At 37.0% G+C, this 24,194-nt stretch overlaps 1 protein-coding gene and 1 pseudogene across 3 annotated transcripts in view; both read left to right on the top strand.

Annotated features, from left to right (window-relative positions):
- LOC306670423 (eukaryotic translation initiation factor 1-like) overlaps nucleotides 1-22,082 on the top strand; it is a 32,301-nt pseudogene extending 10,219 nt beyond the window's left edge. Inside the window, exon 2 of the transcript in view lies at nucleotides 17,274-22,082. The product of the transcript in view is annotated as a eukaryotic translation initiation factor 1-like (transcript). The remainder of the gene's footprint in view (nucleotides 1-17,273) is intronic.
- The window catches only part of PPM1L (protein phosphatase, Mg2+/Mn2+ dependent 1L), a 335,120-nt gene that overhangs the window by 58,993 nt on the left and 251,933 nt on the right, over nucleotides 1-24,194 (top strand). The window lies entirely within an intron of this gene.

Below are 24,194 nucleotides of genomic sequence, written 5' to 3'. Positions count from 1 at the left end.
TTCTGTGGTATCAGCTGAAATGTCTCCTTTTTCATCTCTGATTTTTATGTCTTCTCTTTTTCTTAGTTTAAGAGTTAGTTATGTTTACACTTTCAAAGAATTAGGTCTTGTTTTTAAGTCTCTATTTCATTTATTTCTGCTCTTACTTTTGTTATTTTTTTCCTTAGAATAATTTTGAGTCTGTTTTGTTTTTGTTTTTGTAGTTCTTTGAGATATAGTGGTAGGTTGTTTGAGATCTTTCTGCTTTTTTGATGTAGTGTTGATTGCTATAAATTCCCTCTTAAGGGAGAAGACACTCTTACATGTTGTTGATGTTAATGAAAAATTATACAATTTCTATGGAGGGAATCTTTACTGGTGCATTATACACAAGATTATTATGTGTGATTATATTATGTAACTTATTATATAATTCATACATAATGGGATTCATTGTTAAATATTTGTACATGCACACATTATAACAATGTAATTTTTTCCATTTCTTTATTTAATCAATGAAAAAAAAATCTAAAAAAAATTCCCTCTTAGTACTGCTTTTGCTGTATCCCATAGGTTTTGGTATGTTCCATTTCCATTTTTATTCAAGAAAAATTTTAATTTGCTTTTAGATTTATTCCTTGATTCATTGATAGTTTAAAGTCAGTTGTTTAATTTTTATGTATTTGTCAAACTCAACCTTTTTTGTTTTTGTTGTTGTTTGGTACTGGGGATTGAACTCAGGGCTGCTTAGCCTCACTGCTGAGGCTGGCTTTGAATTAATGATTCTCCTGCTTCAGCCTCAGAAGCCACTGGGATTACAGCCATGTGGCACCGCGTCTGGCAAACTCAAACTTTTTTGAATATGAACATAAAACCTTTGCTTTCAGGACATTTTGCACTTGGACCAAAGAAAAATTTGTTAAGTAAATGGATTTTTATATGTTTCAGGACTGGAGAAATTGTAATACTTTATTTCTGGCAACCTGGGAGACAGAACTGTCCAATTTAGGACTATCAACCCATGGCCATTCACAGGATGAATATCTCAAGCCAAATTGTCTTTATTTTCTAAGTTTTTTATGTATATGCAGACGATTCAGTCTGTGTTTGTTCCCTAGTGCTATGGAGTTCTTGTGCAATGTGATGAACCCTGCCATGGCATCATCATCCAGCAGAGTGGTACCTGGATGTTTGTGCTGAGGTATCTTGTGCTCTCTCAGCTTCACTCAGTGGACTTTTGCAGTTTTGCTGTTTTTTTTCTTCTGCAAACTGTATCTCTTCCTCTATTGCATTTCTCTTTTTTAATTTTTCTCCTGCTCCAGTGTCTCTGGCTGAGGTAGTTTGTGTAGAATGCAGGGAGTTTGAGGTTTATGTTATCTATCTATCAGATGTGTTGTATAGGTTGCTCAATCCTGGTAGTCTCAATGTCACACATAGTTTGAACTTATATAGTCATTTATAGCTTTCCTCCCAGTTTCTCCTTACTTTCAGCTACAGTCTAATTTGGGCTTAGAGCTATTTCTATCATTGCCTTGGTCACTGGGAAAGCCAACTCCCACCTCCCCAACCCCCACAATTCTTAGTTCAGAAATTTCCTGGCATCCTCTATGAAAAGTCTTGTCCTAGGAATTAACTCTATATAACTTCTCCCTGAACTGCTTCCTTACATTGGAAAGGCTCATCTTAGTCTTTTTGGTTGCAGTGTTTCAGAAAACTATACTTTTCTCTCAACTCGACCCTCATGGTTTTATCATACCCCCTCTCACCCCAAGTCCATGCCCTTAACCCCCCCAAAATCAGGTGTCCTGTGGGATCTGTGACAGTGTCTAGTCATATGGTTAGGATCTGGTCATTATGTGCCTAGGTTGTGGTATGTCATCTGAGCAAGTGGTAGAGATCTATAATCCAGAGTTCTAAACTAAGTTTTCAAGATGTCAGTGTGACTCTACGCAGGTGTTAGAATTTCTTCATTTTTAAAAGGTGAAACAGGATTTCATATGACTGTTAGGAAGGATGTTTATTGAGACCTGTGTCAGGTACTTCATTCTCATTAAGCCCTCAGAGCATTGCTCTTGTAGAAAATGGAGTGGTAGATAGGTGCATCTAGAAAAGCATGCATATGGACATGCACTCATTATTTATACTATAAATTCTAAACATGCCTAGAAAGTTACTGTAGAAGACACTTGTTTTTGCTTCTTCTCTGTGTGGTGTCATTAATCTAGATTCTCTCCTTGGCAGGCCCATCTCTACTCCAGCATCTGATGATTTGCTTAATCAAAATCACATTTTCTTTGAATAAGAACTTCAGAAATTAAGAATTTGTCCCATATTTTAGAGAAATTACAGATAATTTTTGTACAAATATTAATGTCTGTATCAAGAAAAAATTACAATCAAATGTCAGACAAGATTAGATAAAACCTAGGGAAAAATGTTCATGATTTTGATACATTTTAATATACCTACATGTTTTACATGTCACTAACCTGTTTTCTTGCTGAAAAAAACCTCTTCTAATGATATTACTGTTGTTTTTTTCTTTCTTTTTTTTTTTTTGTTTTTTGGTTCCAGGGTTTGAACCAGGGCATTTAACCACTGAGTTATAGCCCCAGCTTTTTTTTTTTTTTTTGACAGGGTCTTGCTAAAGTGCTTTACTAAGTTGCTAAGGCTGGCCTCAAATTTACGATTCTACTGCCTTAGCCTCCCAAGTCACAGGGATTATAGGCATGAGCCACCAAATCTGGCTATTGTTATTTCTTGTTCTAGCTATTAATTAATTTAATTATGCTTGACAATAGATAGATGGAGAACAGTTTTTCAAATTAAGCTTTTTTATATTTAAATGTTTTCTTTTCTATGACACTGAAGTTTTTTTAGTTTATATAATATTTGATTTTTAAAAAATATTTGAAAGACCCTTAGCATAGAGATTAAATGTAGTTTGACTTTTAAAAAGTCACTTCCCTATCAAAGAACCATTGTTTTTGTTGAATTATGAATGTTTTTGTGTAATTTTTAAGGTTTCAGAGATTCTAGAATCTCAAAGTTCAACAATCCATCTTTGAAAGTCAGAATGCCTGAGAGAATCCCATTTCCATATCTAAAATTAGAAATGACATTCAGAGACTATAGGCATTTTACCAGACATGGTAATTATATGTTTTCTCTTTTTGAGGAAACTTGAAGAAAAAAAATTCTAGCAGCTCTTTATTGAAATAAATGTTCTATCTTTTCTTTGAGTATTTCTGTCCATTTATCTGATTTGAAAATCAGTTGTAGCTGTGTATCTATGATGTATTTCTTACTGTTGCTCATTTTTGACGGGATTAATAAATAAGTGGGATTTATTTTTTCCATTTAGGTTTTTATTTGTTTCTAATCAGGTGTATGAATTCATTCACATATTCTCATTTTCTGATTTTGTTTGTAGATAACTATGTATAATACACTTTTGCCAAATTTAAGTGAAGTGCCTTTTCTTTTGAGGGGGTGGGGTGGTACTGTGTATTGAACTCATGGGCTCTCAACTACTGAGCCACATCCTCAGCTCTATTTTGTATTTTTTTAGAAACGGTCTCACTGAGTTGCTTAGTGCCTCGCCATTGCTGAAGTTGACTTGGAACTTTTGATTCTTGTGTCTCAGCCTCCATATCTGCTGGGATTATCAAGTGCCTTTTTATAGATATTTTGAGCATCTTCCAAAAATGCATGTGGGTTGATGAACCCTATACATTTACCTTGTGACTTTAAACAGATAATAACTTTTTAGAGTGTATGAGGTGAATTCACATTTGTAGTTGCTCCCTGCAGTATTTGATAATTAATCATCATGTGAGGGATCACCCTCCTCCCTTACATTTGGAATTTGATGTTGGGGAGGAGATTGAGGCAGGACCCAACTGGAGAAATCCAAGTCATATTTGGGAACAGGGTGACCTTCTCCTGACACCTGGTTCTCCACCTCCTGCTGTTAGGCTGCCCTGCTTGGGCTGCTGGCTGTGTTCCCAGCAACAGAGGATTCCTGCCCAGGGCCTCGAGCTCTAGCCTTGCTTGGCAGATCATCTGTGAGTTTTGATTACCACTTCTGTATTTCACCAGCATGTGTAATTCAGAACCAACTATAATTTATATCACCTTGAAGTCTAATAAGTGTGATCTTTACCTGCATCTTAATATTTGCCAAACTGTGTTTTTATTTTCTTCCTATAGTTAAAGCATGAAGGTTCTGCATTGAATCTGAAAAATGAAGAAATAGGGGATAAATTTCAGAATAGTGGTACCTCTACTAGCATTAAGGAAAGCTTTGTGCTGTTGAATCTGTCCAGCAACACTGCAGTTTAATTTCATATTTTAAAATGTGCCTAAATTAGACATTAACTCTCCCCCCTTTAAAATCCTTCAGTAGTTTTCTATAATGTAGTGAAAGGTATAGCCTTTACCTTCAGTTCATAAGGCAGAATCTGGCCTGCAGACTCAGTAATTTGTTGCTCAGCAATTAAACCCCTGCAAATTTCACATACGGACCAGATTCTAAGCTTTCCTTGAAAATCTGGAGAATGTGTCAATATTGAGCCCTTATTCTTGCATTGGCTAGAACTAAAAAAGCAACAGCATTTCCCTCTCCTCCTCCTTTCCCCCTTGGTTTGGGCAGTCTGCCATACCAACTGGTGCCTTACACTCAGCCTACTTGGCCCATTTATATTATCAGTCTTGGCCCTCTACACATCCTGGAAAACCTCCCTAGCCCTTTTCCCTCTTACATTCTTACCCACTTTCTGCCTCACCTGTAAAGAACAACTTGCAGAGCTCCAAGGAAGGGGCCATGCTCTCCAGCCTTTGGACCTTTGGCCATTCCAATCCCTCTTCTTGAAATTCATTTCCCCACTTACCCTCTTAGGCAACTCTCACTTCACCTCTGAAACCTAACTTGACAGTGGTATTGGGGAAGCCATACATGACACCCCTCCCTCACAGATGAGCCTTAGCAGGGTGCCTTTCACTGCTCTGTGCTCCACAGTTACAGCCCTAGCCCACTGTCTGTTAATTGTTGAGTCACATGGCTTTCTCCTTCTTAGATCCAGAGCTTTGAGGACAGGGCTGTCCCATGCTTTTGTTTATTCAGGTACTCACAATTCTTGGCATATAGTAAGTTTACAATACATTTTTATTCATATGTATTAATATTGTGTAAGGCAGTGATTCACTCTCTGCCTTAGTTGCATATAATTACCTGAACAACTTTTAAAAAATCTCAATATTTGGGTCCTACTCTAGGCCAGGTACATCAGAATCTCTGAGGGGTAGGGGCAAGAGCCAGTCATTTAAAAAAAAATTTTTTTTATGTTGACAGACCTTTATTTTATTCATTTATTTATATGTGGTGCTGAGAATTGAACCCATTGCCTTACACATGCTAGGCAAGCACTCTACCAATGAGCCACAATCCCAGCCCCCAAGAGTCAGTCATTTTTAAAACTCCTCTGGGGATTCCAATGTGCAGCTACGGTTGAGAGCCACAGACCCAAGGCATTTTAACTAGGGTAATCTAAAGAAAAGCAGTTTACCATGATTTAGTTTGGGATTCAAACATTTGGTGATGATTGTAGGAAAATATACATGAGATGAACAATTTTTACTTATCTTTGGTAGCACATGGGCATTTAGACAAAAAATTTCTCCAAAAAATCAGTTTTCTCCATCAAGTCAGACAATTCTGCATGCTACATTGATGACAGATAATTAATCAGCAATGCTATGTGCAGTACATTAACAGCATTTTATATTATTGGTAGTTTATGTTGTGTAGTCACGTACCATTTTCTGTATTGCTACATTTTAATCTAAATTCCAAGTAGATTTTTTTTTCAGGTACTCTACAAATTAGCTCAAGCATTTATTGAATTTCTAACACTTCTAATCACTTCTTTTTTTTTTGAATTTTCTTCCTTGTTTTATATTGGTAGTGCTAGTTGAAATAAAGACAAACAAAAAACAACATTAACTGTTATCTGGTGTGGAACATACTCTTGGAATAAAAGCCATTTTAACTTGGTGAAACCTCAAACCAGCTGCATTGTCTAAAATGATCAGTCCTGAGCTCATGATCATTTGTTTGGAGAAGATTCAAGAAAAAAATATATAGTGAGTGTTGAAGATTCATTTATGAATTGGGATTGTCTTTATTTTGGAGAATAATAGACTGAGTTGAAAAATATTTCTGTATAGTCCCCTCCCCTTTATTGTGGATGGTAATTTAATTTTGTTTCCACCGAGAATGAGGTAGTAAGCATTTCGTTTAAAATTAAGAGAGTTTTAGAGATTTATGTCTTAAGAATCATTTTTTGTTTATAAAGACTGTTGGATATGGGCTGGGGTTGTGGCTCAATGGTAGAGCGCTTGCCTAGCATGTGTGAGGCACTGGGTTTGATCTCGGTGCCACACATAAATAGGTGGATAAAATAAAGGTCTGTCAGCATCTTAAAAAGAAAAAAAAAGGCTGTCAGACAGTGGTATTAACTCTGATCTCTTTTCTGGAAGAACTCTATGAAGAGGATTGGTTACCGTCTGGCTCTGCAGAACACTTCTTGAGATTTCTTCAGCTCTGTGATTGGAAAATCTCTTCCAATCTTTTGTATCTGAATCAAATGATCTTTCTCACACTGCTAGATTATTTTGCTTAGAAAGTTGATTTATCTAAATTGAATTCAGCAGTAGTATCTTGGTGTAGTAATTTAGATTTTCTAAGAATTCCCTGTTTATTTTACTGTATTTCCCTCTCTAAGCTAACTGAGGCTAGGAGGGAGACATCTGGTAGTTCCAATCTCCCTTGCCAGGATTCTCCTTCTGGTAGGAATCCAGGTTGCTGAGCTTCTGGAGAGCTGGAGGAATCTCATTAACATAGTAGAGCCCTATGAGTGGTTCTTGACCCCAGCTAGCTCATTCCCAGGCTAGCAACAGTGGTATCACCTGACCATGGAGGAGAAGCAGTCAGCTCCAGACCTTGAGTTCTGCCAGGTCTGGCCTTCATCTTCAGGCACCTGAGGACACAGGGGTAAAATTATGTGCCTTGAGACAGTGGTGTTGGTCACAGAGCAGAGAAAGGAACTGATTCATCAGTCACCCTAGTGCTCTCAGCTGGATCTCTCTTAATAGCCTAGTGAATCAGGGGTGGAATTTTGAATTCCTGTTCCTCATTTCTCATATTTGTAGAGTGGTCCTTTCTGGAGGGGAGAGGAAGTCACCAGTGGGGCATTCTACCTTCCTGGATACCTGCTTTTCTGCTCACTGCTCCTGCTGCCAGCTTCCTTCCCTCCCCACTCACATGACCAGGGAACTGGCTTCATACAGTTGATTGGATGACTTGGATAAAGAAGTGGTTTCATGAGCCCATGGAAGGGTGAGAATGCTGGCAGGAAGGAAGGGAGGCATGCCAGCTGCTAATGTCAGTGTGCCTGGCACCAGTGCTCTTCCCAGAATCTGCTTCCGAGGCTGGCCTCTGCCAGCACGAAACTGCTGTTTGGAAATATAAAGATTTGGTCAAAATGGCAAAATACTTAATTTTTTTCTTGAGTTACCTGGATTATTCTTCTGATTTGCTCTGTTCTTTTGATTGTGGAGATCTGGCCTTTTGTGAAGGTCGTTAACATTGCCTTGATTGTGATTTGGCAGGTGAAGAAATGGAAATGAAAGTCGATAGTATTTGCCATGGTCCTGAAGCGAAGTTTCCAGTTCCTAGATTATAACCCACATTGAGTTTCTCACCTGAGGCTGGGTCAACCTTAGTTCCCAGGCCAATCTGGAGTCAAGCCAATTAGCATTTAAATAGCTTCAACCCTTAGCAATGGGTGGTGGTGATGGTATTCCAGATTATCTTTCCAGACAGGTGACCTCCTGGATTCTTGTGTTGCCAACTGAATCTTCTCAGCTCCCCCTTTTTGTGCTTTGTATCCCAGGCATCACAGTGATAGTACTGGGCCTTGGGAACTGGATTTAGAAAGAATTTTGGTGCCAAGTGTGACTTTTAAATTTTTATTTTTTAATTTTTACTTTTATTTTTTGGTACCAGGGATTGAACCCGGGGGCACTTAATCACAGAGCCATATCCCAAGACTTGATTTGAAAATATTTTATTTTGAGACAGGGTCTCCCTGAGTTGCTTAGGGCCTCACTAAGTTGCATAGGCTGGCTTTGAACTTGCAATCCTCCTCAGATTCCCCAACTGCTGAAATTGTGGACATGTGCCACTGGGCCCGGCCCACGTATGACATCATTAGCAGCTGTGTTTCCTGTGTCCTATCTTGCTCTTGCCATCTCCCTCATGAGATAGTAGAGTCTGACCTGAACCTTGAGCCTTTCTGCTTGCCAGTACCACTTGCCTTCTGAAGCAAATGATCTTTCTCACACTTCTGTGTGATGTCTGTTCCATGTTGTATTTAGGTACTTTTTCTTTGGTGGATGAAACCTGATGGAATGAAAAGGGCAGGTTTGATCTAAAACAGACCAAGTTCAAATGCTAGCCTTGGCATTTATTACTTATGTGAATTTGGGTAAGTTTTAGTCTGGGCCTTAGTTCTTCATCTGTAAAATGGGTTTGCTATTTCCTCTTACTCATTTGTAATGATTTGTAGCATACTTCCAAGCTCTTAGGAGGAATTCACGCCTTCCTTCCTTTTCTTTTTATGCTTGGTATCTTGCATCACGAGGGAGGTTGCCATGCCCTTTGTACACAGAAGAGCACTTTCCTTGCTTGATTGCCCCTCTGTAATTAGCTTTTGCAGTTGGTCACTTTTCCCAGTATTTCTTGAATGTGTGTTAGTAAGTCTTAGACCCAGGTCTTCTTGGCTGTCCGGGGTTTTCTCAAGAGGGGAGTATAAAATTGGACATGAGGGGCAAACCCAAGCTGCTTTTATTGTTCTTACTCCTGTCCCAGTTTCGAGCTGTTTCTGATTAAAATAAGCCTGTATGTATTTATCTTCATGGCCCATGTGGTTCCACATGTAGCCTTGTGAAATAAATTATTGACCTTTGAAATGGAGAGTTTTCCGGTTTCCAATTTGTTTAGCTCAACAATGAAAATAACATTTGTTGCTGTTAAATTGGCCCCTTGTGGCCATCCTCTTTTTCCATTCTGTAGCTACCAAGCAGCTGGCCATGAATCAGCAGAGTTGAAAATATTTTAACCAGAGACACTTGAACCTGACACTAAAGTTGTACTGCCAAGACCAAGGCAGAGGTCAGCCAGCCAGCTGACAGGGCACATGGCAGCATTTTGCTTATGGATAGCCCATGAGTAAATCCTGGATATAAGTTCTGTACCTAAAGCAGAAATATATAGGAGATCATAAATTGTAGATTACTTTTATCTTGCAGAGCAAAATTCAGTGTCACTTAAAATGCAGCTCATTATGCACTTTAAGGTTGATGAACTATATCCAGTTTGCAACATGTGTTAGGTTGACCTCATGGTTATTGCAAGTTACAGGGAGTGTTCAAAATCCTGTTTTACAAGTGTTATGAAGTGAATGGAAAACATTTTCTATAATTTCAAATAATAGAACCCCAGAGGCCTTTGATCATATTGAAAAAGCCTGTGGTCAGTTAAATCTCCCCAGGTTTTGTTCATTATGTTATAACCCTTTGAAATACTTTTAATTAGATCACAGAAAGCATTGATTTTCAGTGACAGATTAATGCCTAAATTGGAATATGCAAAGGATGGAAACAGAGAAAGTAAATGAAATAAATGCCTAATAGCTTCTAAAACTACTCTTGGAATATGCAAAGGATGGAAACAGAGAAAGTAAATGAAATAAATGCCTAATAGCTTCTAAAACTACTCTAAAGAAGGAGTCTAAATAAGGCCACTCTTCCTTATGCTTTTCTTCATACCCTAGTGACCAGCTGGAATTCTGATCCTCCTCTACCCTTCTCTTTTCTCTCTATCCTACAGTGAAAAGTACTGTAGTAAATCTAGACATTGAATCAGTGCTATAGTCATCGTCAAATCTAAATCAGAGTCTTACTTGGATCATGTTTTCTGACACAGAAGTCAACAAATGGTAGCCTGCTGCCAGTTTTTGTACAGCATCACAAACGAAGAATGGCTTTTATGTTTTCAAAGAATAAGAGAAATGAGTATTCAACCAAAAACTTATGTGGCTTAAAAAAGCCCCAAATATTCATTATCTGGTTCTTTACAGAAAAAGTTTGCCTACTCCTATTTTATTTTATTTTTTTCAATAATTTATTTATTTTGATTCATTGTAAAAAAAAATGGGGTACAACTTGTTTCTCTGGTTGTACATGAAGTAGAGTCATACCACTTGTGTATACATGTACACAGGGAAGCGATGTTTGTCTCATTCTGTTATTTTTTTCTTCTCCCACCCCACCAACCCCTCTTTTTCCTCTATACAATCCATCCTTCCTCCATTCTTGCCTTCCTCCCACCCCCCATTATGTATCATCATTCGCTTATCAGAGAGATCATTCAGTCTTTGTTTTTTGGGATTGACTTATCTCATTTAGATGATATTCTCCAACTTCATCCATTTGCCTGCAAATGCCATAATTTTATTCTTCTTTATGGCTGAGTAAGCTTCCATTGTGTATCTTTATCCATTCATTAATTGACGGGCATCTAGGTTGGTTCCTCAATCCAGGTATAGTGAATTGAGCAGCTATGAACATTGATGTAGCTGTATCTCTGTAGTATGCTGATTTTAAATCTTTTGGGTATAGGCCAAGGAGTGGGATAGCTGGGTCAAATGGTGGCTCCATTCCAAGTTTTCTAAGGAATCTCCACACTGCTTTCCAGAGTGGCTGCACTAATTTGCAAACCCACCAGCTATGCATGAGTGTACCTTTTCCCCCACATCCTCGCCAACACCTATTGTTGCTTATATTCTTGATAATCACCATTCTCATTGAAGTGAGATGAAATCTTAGGGTAATTTTGATTTGCATTTCTCTTATTACTAGAGATGTTGAACATTTTTTCATATATCTGTTGATTGCTTGTAGATCATCTTCTGTGAAGTGTCTGCTCATTTCCTTAGTCCATTTGTTGACTGGGTTATTTGTATTCTTGGTGTAAAGTTGAGTTCCTTATACGTTCTGGAGATTAGTGCTCTATCTGAAGTATGGGTGGCAAAGATTTTCTCCCGCTCTGTAGGCTCTCTCTTCACATAGCTGATGGTTTCCTTTGCTCAGAAAAAGCTTTTTAGTTTGAATTTATCCCAATTATTGATTCTTACATTTATTTCTTGTGCTTTAAGAGTCATGTTAAAGAACTCTGATCCTAAGCCAACGTGATGAAGATTTGGACCTACTTTTTCTTCTATAAGGTACATGGTCTCTGGTCTGATTCCAAGGTCCTTGATCCATTTTGAGTTGAGTTTTGAGAGATAGGGGTTTAGTTTCATTCTGCAGCATATGGATTTCCTGTGTTCTCAGCATCATTTGTTGAACAGGCTATCTTTTCTCCATTGTATGTTTTTGGCTCCTTTGTCCACTATGAGAAAACTCTGTTTATTTGGGTTTGTGTCTGTGCCCTCTATTCTATACCATTGATCACCTGTCTGTTTTGGTGCCAATACCATGCCATTTTTGTTATGGTTGCTTTGTAGTATAGTCGGAGTTCTGGTATTGTGATACCCCTGCTTCATTCTTCCTGCTAAGGATTGCTTTAGCTATTCTGGGTCTCTTATTTTTCCAAATGAGTTTCATAATTGCTTGCTCTATTTCTATGAGGTACATCATTAGGATTTTAATTGGAATTGCATTGAATTTGTATAGCACTTTTGGTAGTATGGCCATTTTTTTTTTTTTTTTTTTTGGTGTGGTGCTGGGCATTTGAACCCAGGTCCTTCTGCTTGCAAGGCAAGCACTCTGCCACCTGAGCTATATCCCCAACCCAGAATGGCCATTTTGACAATATTATTTCTGCCTATCCAAGAACATGGGAGAGCTTTCCATCTTCTAAGGTTTTCTTTAATTTCTTTCCTTAGTATTCTGTAGTTCTCCTTGTAGAGGTCTTTCACCTCTTTTGTTAGATTGATTCCCAAGTATTTTATTTTTTTTTTGAGGCTATTGTGAATGAGGTAGTTTTCCTAAATTCTCCTTCAGAGAATTCATCACTTATGAATAAAAATGCATTAGATTTATGAGCATTGATTTTATATCCTTTTACTTTACTGAATTCATTTATGAGTTCTAGAAGTTTTTGGTGGAATTTTTCGGCTCCTCTAACTAAAGACTCATGTCATCAGCAAGCAAGGGTAGTTTGAGTTCTTCTTTTCCTATTCATATCCCTTTAATTTCTTTGGTCTGTCTAATTGCTCTGGCTAGAGTTTCAAGGGAGATGTTGAATAGAAGTGGTAAAACAGGGCATCCCTGCCTTGTTCCAGTTTTTAGTGGGAATGCTTTCAGTTTTTCTCCATTAAGAATGATATTGGCCATGGGCTTAGCATAGATAACCTTTACAATGTTGTTACTCTTCTTTTTTTTTTTTTCTAGTGTTTTGAGCATGAAGGGGTGCTGTATTTTGTTAAATGCTTTTTCTGCATCTGTTGAAATAATCACGTGATTCTTAACTTTAATTCTGTTGATATGGCAAATTACATTTATTGATTTCTGGACATTGAACCAACCTTGCATCCCTGGGATAAAACCCACTTGATCATGGTGCACTATCTTTTTAATATGTTTTTGTATGTGATTTGCTAAAATTTTGTTAAGAATTTTTGCATCTATGTTCATTAGGTATATTGGTCTGAAATTTTCTTTCCTTAATGTGTCCCTGTCTGGTTTTGGTATCAGGGGGATATTAGCTTCATAGAATGAGTTTGGAAGGGTTCCCTCCTCTTCTATTTCATGGACTATTTTGAGGAGTATTGGAATGAGCTCTTCTTTGAAGGTCTTGTAGAACTCAGCTGAGAATCCATCTGGTCCTGGACTTTTCTTTGTTGGAAGGCTTTTGATGATTTCTTATATTTCATTGCTTGAAATTGATCTATTTAAATTGTATATGTCCTCCTGATTCAGTTTGGGTGAATCATATGTCTCTAGCAACCTGTTGATATCTTTGAGATTTTCTGTTTTGTTGGAGTATAGATTTTCAAAATAACTTCTAATTATGTTTTGTATTTCAGTCGTGTCTGTCGTGATATTTCCTTTTTCATCCCGAATTTTAGTAATTTGAGTTTTCTCTCTCCTTGTCTTTGTTAGTGTGGCTAAGGGTTTATCCATTTTTTTTTTTCAAAGAATCAACTTTTTGTCAGTTTTTTCAATTGTTTCTTTTGTTTCAATTTCTTTGATTTCAGTTCTGGTTTTAACTATTTGCTGTCTTCTACTACTTTTGGTGTTGCTCTGTTCTTTTTCTAGGGCTTTGAACTGTAGTGTTAGGTCATTTATTTGTTGACTTTTTCTTCTTTTATTGAATGCGCTCCATGAAATGAATTTTCCTCTTAGTACTGCTTTCATAGTGTTCCAGAGATTTTGATATGTTGTATCTTTGTTCTCATTTACCTCTAAGAATTTTTAAATTTCCCCCCTGATGTCTTGTTATCCATGCATCATTCAATAAGCATTATTATTTAACTCCAGGTGTTGGAGAAGTTTCTGTTTATTTTGTCATTGATTGCTAATTTCATTCCATTATGATTTCATAGAATACAAGGTAGTAGTATCTCTTTTTGTATTTGCTTAGAGTAGCTCCGTGGCGTAACAATGGTCTGTTTTAGAGAAGGATCCATGTGCTGCTGAAAAGAAAGTGTATTCGCTCATTGTTGGCTGGAACATTCTATATATGTCTGTTAAATCTAAATTATCGATTGTGTTATTGAGATCTGTGGTTTCTTTGTTCAATTTTTGTTTGGAAGTTCTGTCCAGTGGTGAGAGAGGTGTGTTAAAGTCACCTAGTATTATTGTTTTGTAGTCTATTTGGTTCCCGGAATTGAGAAGGATTTGTTTGACGTACATGGATGAGCCATTGTGTGGGACATAAATATTTATGATTGTTATGTCTTGCTGATTTATGCTCTCCTTAAGCAGTATGAAATGTCCTTCATCCCTTCTGACTAACTTTGGCTTGAAGTCCACTTGATCTGTTTTGAGGATGGATATTCCGGCTTTTTTGCTGAGTCTATGTGCATGGTATGTTTTTTCCCATCCTTACACCTTTACTCTGTGGGTATCTTTTTCTATGAGATGAGTCTCTTGAAGGCAGCATATCGTTGGGTCTTTCTTTTTAATCCAATCTTCCAGTCTGTCTTTTGATTGATGAGTTCAGGCTATTAGTATTCAGGGTTATTATTGAGATATGATTTTTATTCCCAGTCATTTTGGCTTCTTTTTGGTTTTTAACTTGATTTGGTTTCTCCTTTATTTGGTTATTCCTTTAGGTAGTTCCTCCCTTTGCTGACTTACATCGTTATTTTTCATCTCTTCCTCATGGAATATTTTGCTGAAAATGTTCTGTAGTGCTGGCTTTCTTTTTATATTTTCTCTTAGCTTTTGTTTATCAGGGAAGGATTTTATTTCATCATCAAATCTGAAGGTAAGTTTTGCTGGGTATGATTCTTGGTTGGCATTCATTTTCTTTCAGTGCTTGAAAAATGTTGTTCCAGGCCCTTCTAGCTTTTAGGGTCTTGGTTGAAAAATCTGCTGATATCCACCATATTGGTTTCCCCCTGAATGTTATTTGATTCTTTTCTCTCGCAGCCTTTAAAATTCTGTCTTTATTTTGTATGTTAGGTATTTTCATTATAATGTGCCTTGGTGTGGGTCTGTTGTAATTTTGTACATTTGGTGTCCTATAAGCCTCTTGTATTTGATTTTCCATTTCATTCTTCAGATTTGGTAAATTTTCTGGTATTATTTCATTGCATAGATTGTTCATTCCTTTGGTTTGTATCTCTGTGCCTTCCTCAATCCCAATAATTCTTAAATTTGGCCTTTTCATGATATCCCATAATTCTTGGAGATTCTGTTTCTGTTCATGATTTCTTACTATCTTCTCTGTTTGTCCATCTTGTCTTCAAGATTAAATATTTCATCTTCAGTGTCTGAGGTTCTGTCTTCCAGGTTTTCTATCCTATTGGTTATGCTTTCTATGGAGTTTTTAATCTGGTTTATTGTTTCCTTCATTTCAAGAATTTGTTTTTTTTTTTTTTTTTTTTCAGAATCTTCGTCTCTTTAGTGAAATGATCCTTTGCTTCCTGCATTTGGTCTTTTAACAGTTGATTGGTGCGATCATTCAAAGCCTGCATTTGCTCTTATCTCATCATTTGCTTCTCTGATCATTTTAATTATGTACATTCTGAACTCCCTTTCAGACATTTCTTCTGCCATGCTGTCATTGGAATTTATTGATGTAGCATCTAGGTTTGTTTGGGACACTTTCTTCCCTTGTTTTCTCATATTGCTCAGGTGTCTTCCCCTCTAGGAGTGCTAATCTGCAGTATTGCAGTTTCCCCCCTGTAGACTTACAGTGTCCCTGCAGGTTTCTAATAACTCACCTCCTAGTCTTCAGTTGCCTGAAATCTTGGAGGAACTTGTTAATGCAGTGACCCAAAAAGAATGCTGCCCCTCTAGGTATGGTGGCCTCTAGGTAGGGTATTTTCACTGCTAGTGGCCATAGGGGCCTCCATGTGTTGACGGATGGTCATCTGAAGGGACACTAGACTGTGAGCTGGGGCCCAGCTCATCTGGGCCTGGGTCTCTGAGCCTACCTCCCTGGCGTGGAAGTCTTGCCCGGCAGCTCTCCACTGGGCTCATCTCTCTGAGCCTACTTCCCTGGCAGGGTAATCTCCCCTGGTGGCACTGCACTGATCCCGGCTCCACGTACTCATATTTTAATATATTATGAACAAAATCTCTCTCTATGAGCTTAAATGAAGCAGTCTCATTTGTGACGTCAGCATAGTGAAAGAGGAGAAAAGGTGTGAGTTTCAGTGCTGGTCAGCACAGCATAGCACAGCACAATGGAAGACTGAGTCTTGCTATTTTGCCTAGGCTGTCCTTGAACTTGTGAGCTCAAGCAATTCTCCCATCTCAGCCTTCCAAATAACTGGAATTATAGGTACACGCCACCATGCCTGGCCGAATTGATCTTTTTTAAACTGTTCCTTTCTTATGTTTCACTGTGATTTCCAAGTAACTTTAGGTAAGGAATTTAAATTGTTCTTCCTTTTTCTTTCTTCATAAAATGAAATTGATATATTTCTACTTCATATCAGGAGGACCCAGAAGAATTACATTCTGGGATGAAAATACATGAATACTTTACAGTGGAGGTTGAAGTCATGGGTATGATTTGAGGAAAAGTCTGCTTTATGCTCGATATTTAAAAATGACTGTAGCTGGGAAGTTCTTTGTGTATTTCATCATGCTGTGCTTGATTTTTCAAGGAAAAGTTTGATAGAATTATTCCTCTGGAACTCTTGATTCAATCTACAATATTCTGAGAGGCTTTAACCCAAAAGTCTTTAACCAAGTGGGGGTATGCAAAGATCATGCTGTTTTCCCTTTCTCTGGAAGGGTGGGAATGCTTGACAAGTCTGGTATTAGAGGAAGTGTTTAGTGTGTGACCTCAGGAACTGGAACCACTGGTCAGGATTTCTAACACAATGATTATAGGTAGCAAATGTACCCCTAGCACATGGCTGCATTTAGCAGGAAGTGAAGAAATATGAATGTGAGAAAATCCCTGTCAACCATATAGGAAAGTAGATATTTGCACATATCTTTTACTTATGTACCATTTTTTCTTCTAGAACATAATGTCTGTTAATATGTTACTTAAAAATCTGTAAGGATATTCAGTTTGTTCAATTAGGTAGAATGGTTTTTAAAACTTGTTTAAGGGTCAAATGACATTTTCTTTTTTTCTGAACTGTCTTGATAAACTGAAGTTTTCTGTGTGTCATATATCTACTTCATGTAGTTAGTGCCATTTAACATGTAAATGTTAAAGGAATTATATTCCAGCTCCCCCAAATTTTGCAGCGGCAACAGTCAGTTTTACTCAGTAGTAGTTATCTCTTGGTGGTTTCAATTTTCTTCTTTGGACTGTTTGTTTTTTGGGGGGGTGGTACTGGGGATTGAACCCATTCAAATGATAGTCAAGTTTTCTACTACTGAGCTACATGCCCAGCTATATTTTCCAATTTATTTAAAAAATAAATTCTGGCCACAGTCACTGACCCACCACCAAGGACTCAGCAGCCTCCCCCTAGATTCCCCTGACTTCCTGACGCTTGGTCCACACACCTGCCCCTGAGGTAAAGGAATCATATGGTATGTCTGCTATCTAGAACCTCCAGTCTTTCGACCCCTTTGCTGATGACCTGGTTCCTGCTGGCACTGAGGATTATATCCATATGAGAATTCAACAGAGAAACAGCAGGAAGACCCTTACCACTGTCCAAGGGGATCGCTGATGATTACGATAAAAAGAAACTAGTGAAGGCGTTTAAGAAGAAATTTGCCTGCAATGGTACTGTAATTGAGCATCCAGAATATGGAGAAGTAATGCAGCTACAGGGTGACCAGCACAAGAATATGTGCTAGTTCCTGGTAGAGATTGGACTGGCAAAAGACGGTCAACTCAAAGTTCATGGATTTTAAGTGCTTGTGGCTCACCGAAGCTTAAGTGAGGATTTCCTTGCAGTGAGTAGAATTTCCCTTCTGTCCCTTGTCACAAATTTAAAAATCTCACCGTTTGTATAATGTAACTTTTTGGGGTTCGCTTTTAACTTGGACTAGTGTAACTCCTTCATGTAATAAACTGAAAAGAGCAAAATAAATAAATAAATAAATAAATATTCATCACTTTTGTAATTAGATAACAAAAAAATTTAGCACTGTTCTGTGAACACAGAAAATATTCCCCATCCTTATGCACTTCGACAGCAAATTTAGCTTGTTAATTTAGCATCACATATGCATTTAAGCTACAAATTTTAATTTTCAAACCTTAAACTATTATTCTGTAATAACCCTGGACTCAGAGATTCAGAAGTAAAGGAAGTGAGCTTGATGCAATGGGACATTATTTTGAAAAACGAGTTTTTGACAACTCAATTGTGCAGAACAAGTAAAATGAGGCAATAGTATGGCTTACTCATGTGAGAAACTTTGTTTATAAATATATGGAAAAGTAAATATCTTTTATTCTCAAGGGTTTTATCTTTTAAAAACCACATCTGCCAAGATATGCTAACTTGCTTAACTCAAAAGAGAGGTAAAAGAAGGAACTATTGGGAGGAGCTCACAGAGCTAGGTCAGGGGCAGAGCAATTATTTAACTGATATGAAGCAATGGTAAACAAGAAATAGAGAGAAAATCAATTTTTTGCTAAAAACAGACCAAACATTTTACATTTTGTTTAGGGTAGGGCTCTGAATAAGGGTGCACACATATTTAATCCTGTGCATAGACACTGGGGCAGTGAAGGGTTGTACATGCTTTGGTTTCTTTTTACATAGGAAAGGTAGTGTGTTTTAAGTTAAACACCAGAAACTGAAAGGCAGAGAACTCCTACATGGAAATACTATTCAGATACTGCAGAGTCATCTTGCTCATACTCCTAATTTCTTGCATTCTTATAAATATAGGCTTTCAGAATGCACATAGCCTTCCCTTTTGCTTCAACGAAGAAAGAGGCAGAGGAATAGAGTTGTTTAAAAATATCTAGATTTCAATTAAATGAATCTTCTTAAGACTAAAATATGTTGGTGGGCAAGGAGAGAAGAGTAGATTGTGTGTATATATGCATATGTCAACAATCAACAATTTCATATTTTTGGTGGAACCTATTGACCTCCAGTTGAGGTATTATATATTTATGAGAACAGTGAGCATTTTTTGTTATGTTTGAAAAAAACAGAACATTTTATGAAATTAAAATTCATTTTCTTCTGAAGATGTAAATATGGACTAAGAAGATGTAATTAAAAATGTGAGATTGAAAGGAAGGCAGAGAAACTATCTTTTTTAAGCCTAACTAAGTAAAGGTTCTGTAAAGACAGAATATTTTTAGTTTGATGTTAAAAATGTCCTCAGATTCATTAATTTTACATTGAAAACAATGGTCAGTGGAGTTCTTTTCTGTCTGATATTTATCTATAATGGAGGAAAAACAGGGCATTATCTAGTTTCTGAGTTTACAGGGGAAAATATGGAAGACTATAAAGAGAGAAGTTGTGTTCATGCTACTTCTGTATTCCTGAACAAATGGATAACCAGACATCTTCATCTTTTAATGAGGCCTCCATCATCATATCTGGGAGCTTGTTTGGCTTCCCTTCTGACCCTATTTTGGACTTACAGTGAGAACTTTGATTTCTAGTTATTCCTCAGTGAAGCTCTCCTTCCTTTTAATTGTTATGTCTGAGTCTTTTTTTTTATTGGTAATTATTGATTAGAATAATAATCAATAATCTCTTTGTTTATGAGTTACTAGTGATTATAGATTCTTATTGGTGACATTGCCATAGAGAAGAATATGAAAAAGATCTTAAGTATAGGAAGTGGTAGAAAAGTAATGAAGAGAAAAATATGAGAGAATGAAGCTTGGATTGATTAGTTAACTTTTTAATCTGTGACCTGTGAGGATGTATGTGAAGTGGAAGGACTCCCCAACATCAACTCCAGGAGAAGAATATAAGATTATATGCCACACTGCAGAGTTTGAGGACTCACTGAAGGTTTTTAGGTAAGTGAATGTCATAGTAAAGTTTGTTTTAGCAGTAATTGATATGAGAGGTTGATGGGTGAAATGGTTAGAAGAAAGGCAAGTTCTATTGAGATGCGGGGGAACAAAAGCTTCTATGAGAGGATCAGTGTTGGTGAGTAGAGAGGAAGAGATGTCTGTGAAGACAAAAATGGTTAAGATATGGTGACAGTAATTGCATCTATGTGATAACCAACATCTGGATTTTTGCATAGCCCTGTTCTTCCTCAATAGTAATATGTGGAAGAATACAATATTTTTATATTCAAATTATTTTTAATTGCTTTTGTGAGGGCACTTTTTTCTTGCTTTTGTACATCACGTTCTAATTTTGGCTCCATAAGTAAAGATTTGAGTTCTTTAATGGATGGAAGGAGACATAATAAGCAAAGCTAACTGAAGATCTGCCTTAGTAACTGAGAGAGCTGTGGTGCCATTGATAGAATGTAGACGTGTTGAGACCGAGAGTTGTTGTGATTGGGGCAGGGTGGTTTGTAGTAGATGAGTTCAGTTTTGGATATATTTAGATGGAGGAGATGGTTGACCAGATAAATATTTCTTCTTGCCTGTAACCTGGAATGGATAGTAGACATAGGGACTGAAGTGGAGATTTGAGAATCAGTTATGTGGAGCTCTTGGTTAAAGCCATGGAATATAGGCTGTTCATTGAGGACTATAGAATGACCACATTTAGCAATTAGAAAGAAAAGAAGTATTTAAAGAAAGATGGTATAATAGCATGGGAAATTTATTCTCCAGATCGACTGAATCAAATTACACTCCTGTTGGTAGTGCATTATAGAGTGTTCCTTAATTTTACTGCTGGGAAGAAAGCCTGTATTTTGTATACTAACTTCTCAACAGGGACAAGGCTGTAGTGATGTATTGCAATCACCTCCCCACCCAAGCATAGACCTTTTCTTCTCTGTTCCTTTCCAAGTTTTGCTCCCTTGGTATATATAAGTGTTGTTAGTACTGGAACCTGGGAAATGTAATTATAGAAAGTCTTACTTGGTTAGCCTGACATGCTCTTTGAGAACTGCCAATTGAGTTGCTAATTGGTTTAATGGCTTATTACTATTCCTAAAGCCCTTCTAACATCTCATTTGCTTTGTTTTGTTGGTTGTTCTGCCTAATCCTAATAATTTGTTTTTAATTTCTGCAGTTTAAAAAAAAATCAAAATCCTTTACTCCAATGTCATTGTCATATACTGTCTGAAGCAATGGATTGCATTTTTGTATATAATCTTAAAAATAGCTTCATTGGCATTTTATACAGGGATTCTTTTAACATAACAAAACAACAAAAAATAAGTAGGTTTCTCTGAGAAATTTTAGTTTCAAACAGTGCAGCTAAGCATCCTAAAATGGATGTGGGATTCAACTTTCTCAGTATTGCTAGATTAATTATGAGTCATGCATCTGTTTTCTACTTTTCAAAATGTTATTGTTTTCATTATGTTTTGTGAATTTCTCTGTTTAATCCCATTTTATTCTATTAGAATTTTGAAAAAGGACCAAACTGAGTGCAGTCAATACACGTTCTTTTAGTAGTTATGGTATTATTATTTATTGAGTTCTTACTAGTCAGTTATTGCACTACATATATTTCCTGTGTAATTTCACTTTATTCTGTGGACAACCTTAGGGGTAAAGAGGTAAAGGTAGGGTCAGAACTGAGGTCTTCTGGTGGCACAGCCTGTATTCCTCCTACTGTACCACGCTGTACTGTTGTGTATTTTTTTTTTACCTTTTTATAACACTATTTATTAATTATAAGCTATTTTTAATAAAAAATAATTACCCAACACAGTAATTGTTCTTTGCAATATTTACCTTTTAGCTTTTTCTAAAAGCTGACTTCTTAGAAAATCATGAACTTAGATATTCTTTGTATGAAGAAATTAGTACTCTTTTAATGAAAACATGAGGTAGTTTCGGTATTCTGATTCTAAAGGACTCTAGAACTTCATCATTTGAATAAACCAAATATTTTCTGTTATCCTTGCTCCTTTGGTTATTGCTGTTCCTTACAAGACACTTGCCATAATTAGGGTCCTCAAAGAAAAAAGTTTCTGGGGATATATTATGATATTTTATGTATATTAAAATAAAAGTATATATAACAAGAGTGTTTTGGGGTCTTAAAATTTCGATTTGTGCATTGGTGTTTAATGTTATTTTATTATCTATAGCTTATTTAAAAGTTTGCCTTTTAAAAATAGCCTATTTATTCTCTATAAGTAAACTTCCTTCCTAAATTTATTGTGTGCATTTCAAAATGTTGTCTAATAGAAATTACTGTACTTCAAATGGAACTCTATATAGTTCCATGAGGGTGAAAATGTGTTAGTAATAATGAAAACGACGGCTAATATCATTCTAAATGGTGAAAAACTGAAAGCATTCCCCCTAAAAACTGGAATAAGGCAGGGATGCCCTCTTTCACCACTTCTATTCAACATCGTTCTTGAGACTCTGACCAGAGCAATTAGACAAACCAAAGAAATTAAAGGGATACGAATTGGAAATGAAGAACTCAAACTATCCCTGTTCACTGATGACATGATTATATATTTAGAGGAACCTGGAAATTCCACCAGAAAACTCTTAGAACTCATAAGTGAATTCAGTAAAGTAGCAGGTTACAAGATCAATGCCCATAAATCCAACGCATTTTTATACATAAGTGATGAATCTTCAGAAAGAGAAATTAGGAAAACTACCCCATTCCCAATAGCCTCGAAAAAAATAAAATACTTGGGAATCAATCTCACAAAAGAGGTGAAAGACCTCTACAATGAGAACTACAGAACACTAAAGAAAGAAATTAAAGAACACCTTAGAAGATGGAAAGATCTTCCATGTTCTTGGATAGGCAGAATTAATATTGTCAAAATGGCCATACTACCTAAAGTGCTATACAAATTCAATGCAATTCCAATTAAAATCCCAATGACGTACCTTACAGAAATAGAGCAAGCAATTATGAAATTCATCTGGAAGAATAAGAAACCCAGAATAGCTAAAGCAATCCTTAGCAGGAAGAGTGAAACAGGGGGTATTGCAATACCAGATCTTCAACTCTACTACAAAGCAATAGTAACAAAAACAGCATAGTATTGGTACCAAAATAGTAAGGTAGATCAATGGTACAGAATAGAGGACACAGACACAAACCCAAATAAATACAATTTTCTCATACTAGACAAAGGTGCCAAAAATATGCAATGGAGAAAAGATAGCCTCTTCAACAAATGGTGCTGGGAGAATTGGAAATCCATATGCAACAGAATGAAACTAAACCCATATCTCTCACATGCACGAAACTAAACTCAAAATGGATTAAGGACCTCGGAATCAGACCAGAGACCCTGCAGATTATAGAAGAAAAAGTAGGTCCAAATCTTCACCTTGTTGGTCTAGGATCAGACTTCCTTAACAGGACTCCCATAGCACAAGAAATAAAAGCTAGAATCAACCACTGGGATAGATTCAAACTAAAAAGCTTTCTCTCAGCAAAGGAAAAAATCAGTAATGTGAAGAGAGAGCCTACAGAGTGGGAGAATATCTTTGCCAATCATACTTCAGATAGAGCGCTAATCTCCAGAATCTATAAAGAACTCAAAAAACTCTACTCCAAGAATTCAAATAATCCAGTGGACAAATGGGCTAAGGAAATGAATAGACACTTCACAGAAGAAGATCTACAAGCAATCAACAAACATATGGAAAAATGTTCAACATCTCTAGTAATAAGAGAAATGCAAATCAAAACCACCCTAAGATTCCATCTCACCCCAATTAGAATGGCGATTATCAAGAATACGAGCAACAACAGGTGTTGGCGAGGATGTGGGGAGAAAGGTACACTCATACATTGCTGGTGGGACTGCAAATTAGTGCAGCCACTCTGGAAAGCAGTGTGGAGATTCCTTAGAAAACTCGGAATGGACCCTCCATTTGACCCAGCTATCCCACTCCTTGGCCTATACCCAAAGGACTTAAAATCAGCATACTACAGAGATACAGCCACATCAATGTTCAAAGCTGCTCAATTCACAATAGCCAGACTGTGGAACCAACCTAGATGCCCTTCAACTGATGAGTGGATAAAGAAACTGTGGTATATATACATATACAATGGAATATTACTCAGCCATAAAGAATGATAAAATTATGGCATTTGCAGGCAAATGGATGAAATTGGCGAATATCATGCTAAGTGAGATAAGCCAATCTCAAAAAGCCAAAGGACGAATGATATCGCTAATAAGTGGAGGATGACACATAATGAGGGGGAGGGAAGGGTTAGTGTTAGGGTTAGAGTTAGGGTTAGGGAGGGTGGCAAGTATGGAGGAAGGAAGGACTGTATAGAGGGTAAAGAGGGGTGGGAGGGGTGGGGGGAAGGGAAAAAATAACAGAATGAATCAAACAACATTACTCTATGTAAATTTACGATTACACAAATGGT

This window comes from Sciurus vulgaris (genome assembly GCF_902686455.1).
Source record: "Sciurus vulgaris genome assembly, chromosome: 10".
Lineage (NCBI taxonomy): Eukaryota > Metazoa > Chordata > Mammalia > Rodentia > Sciuridae > Sciurus > Sciurus vulgaris.
Note: the sequence above shows the minus strand (reverse complement) of the source record. Positions and strands in the feature narration are given on the sequence as shown.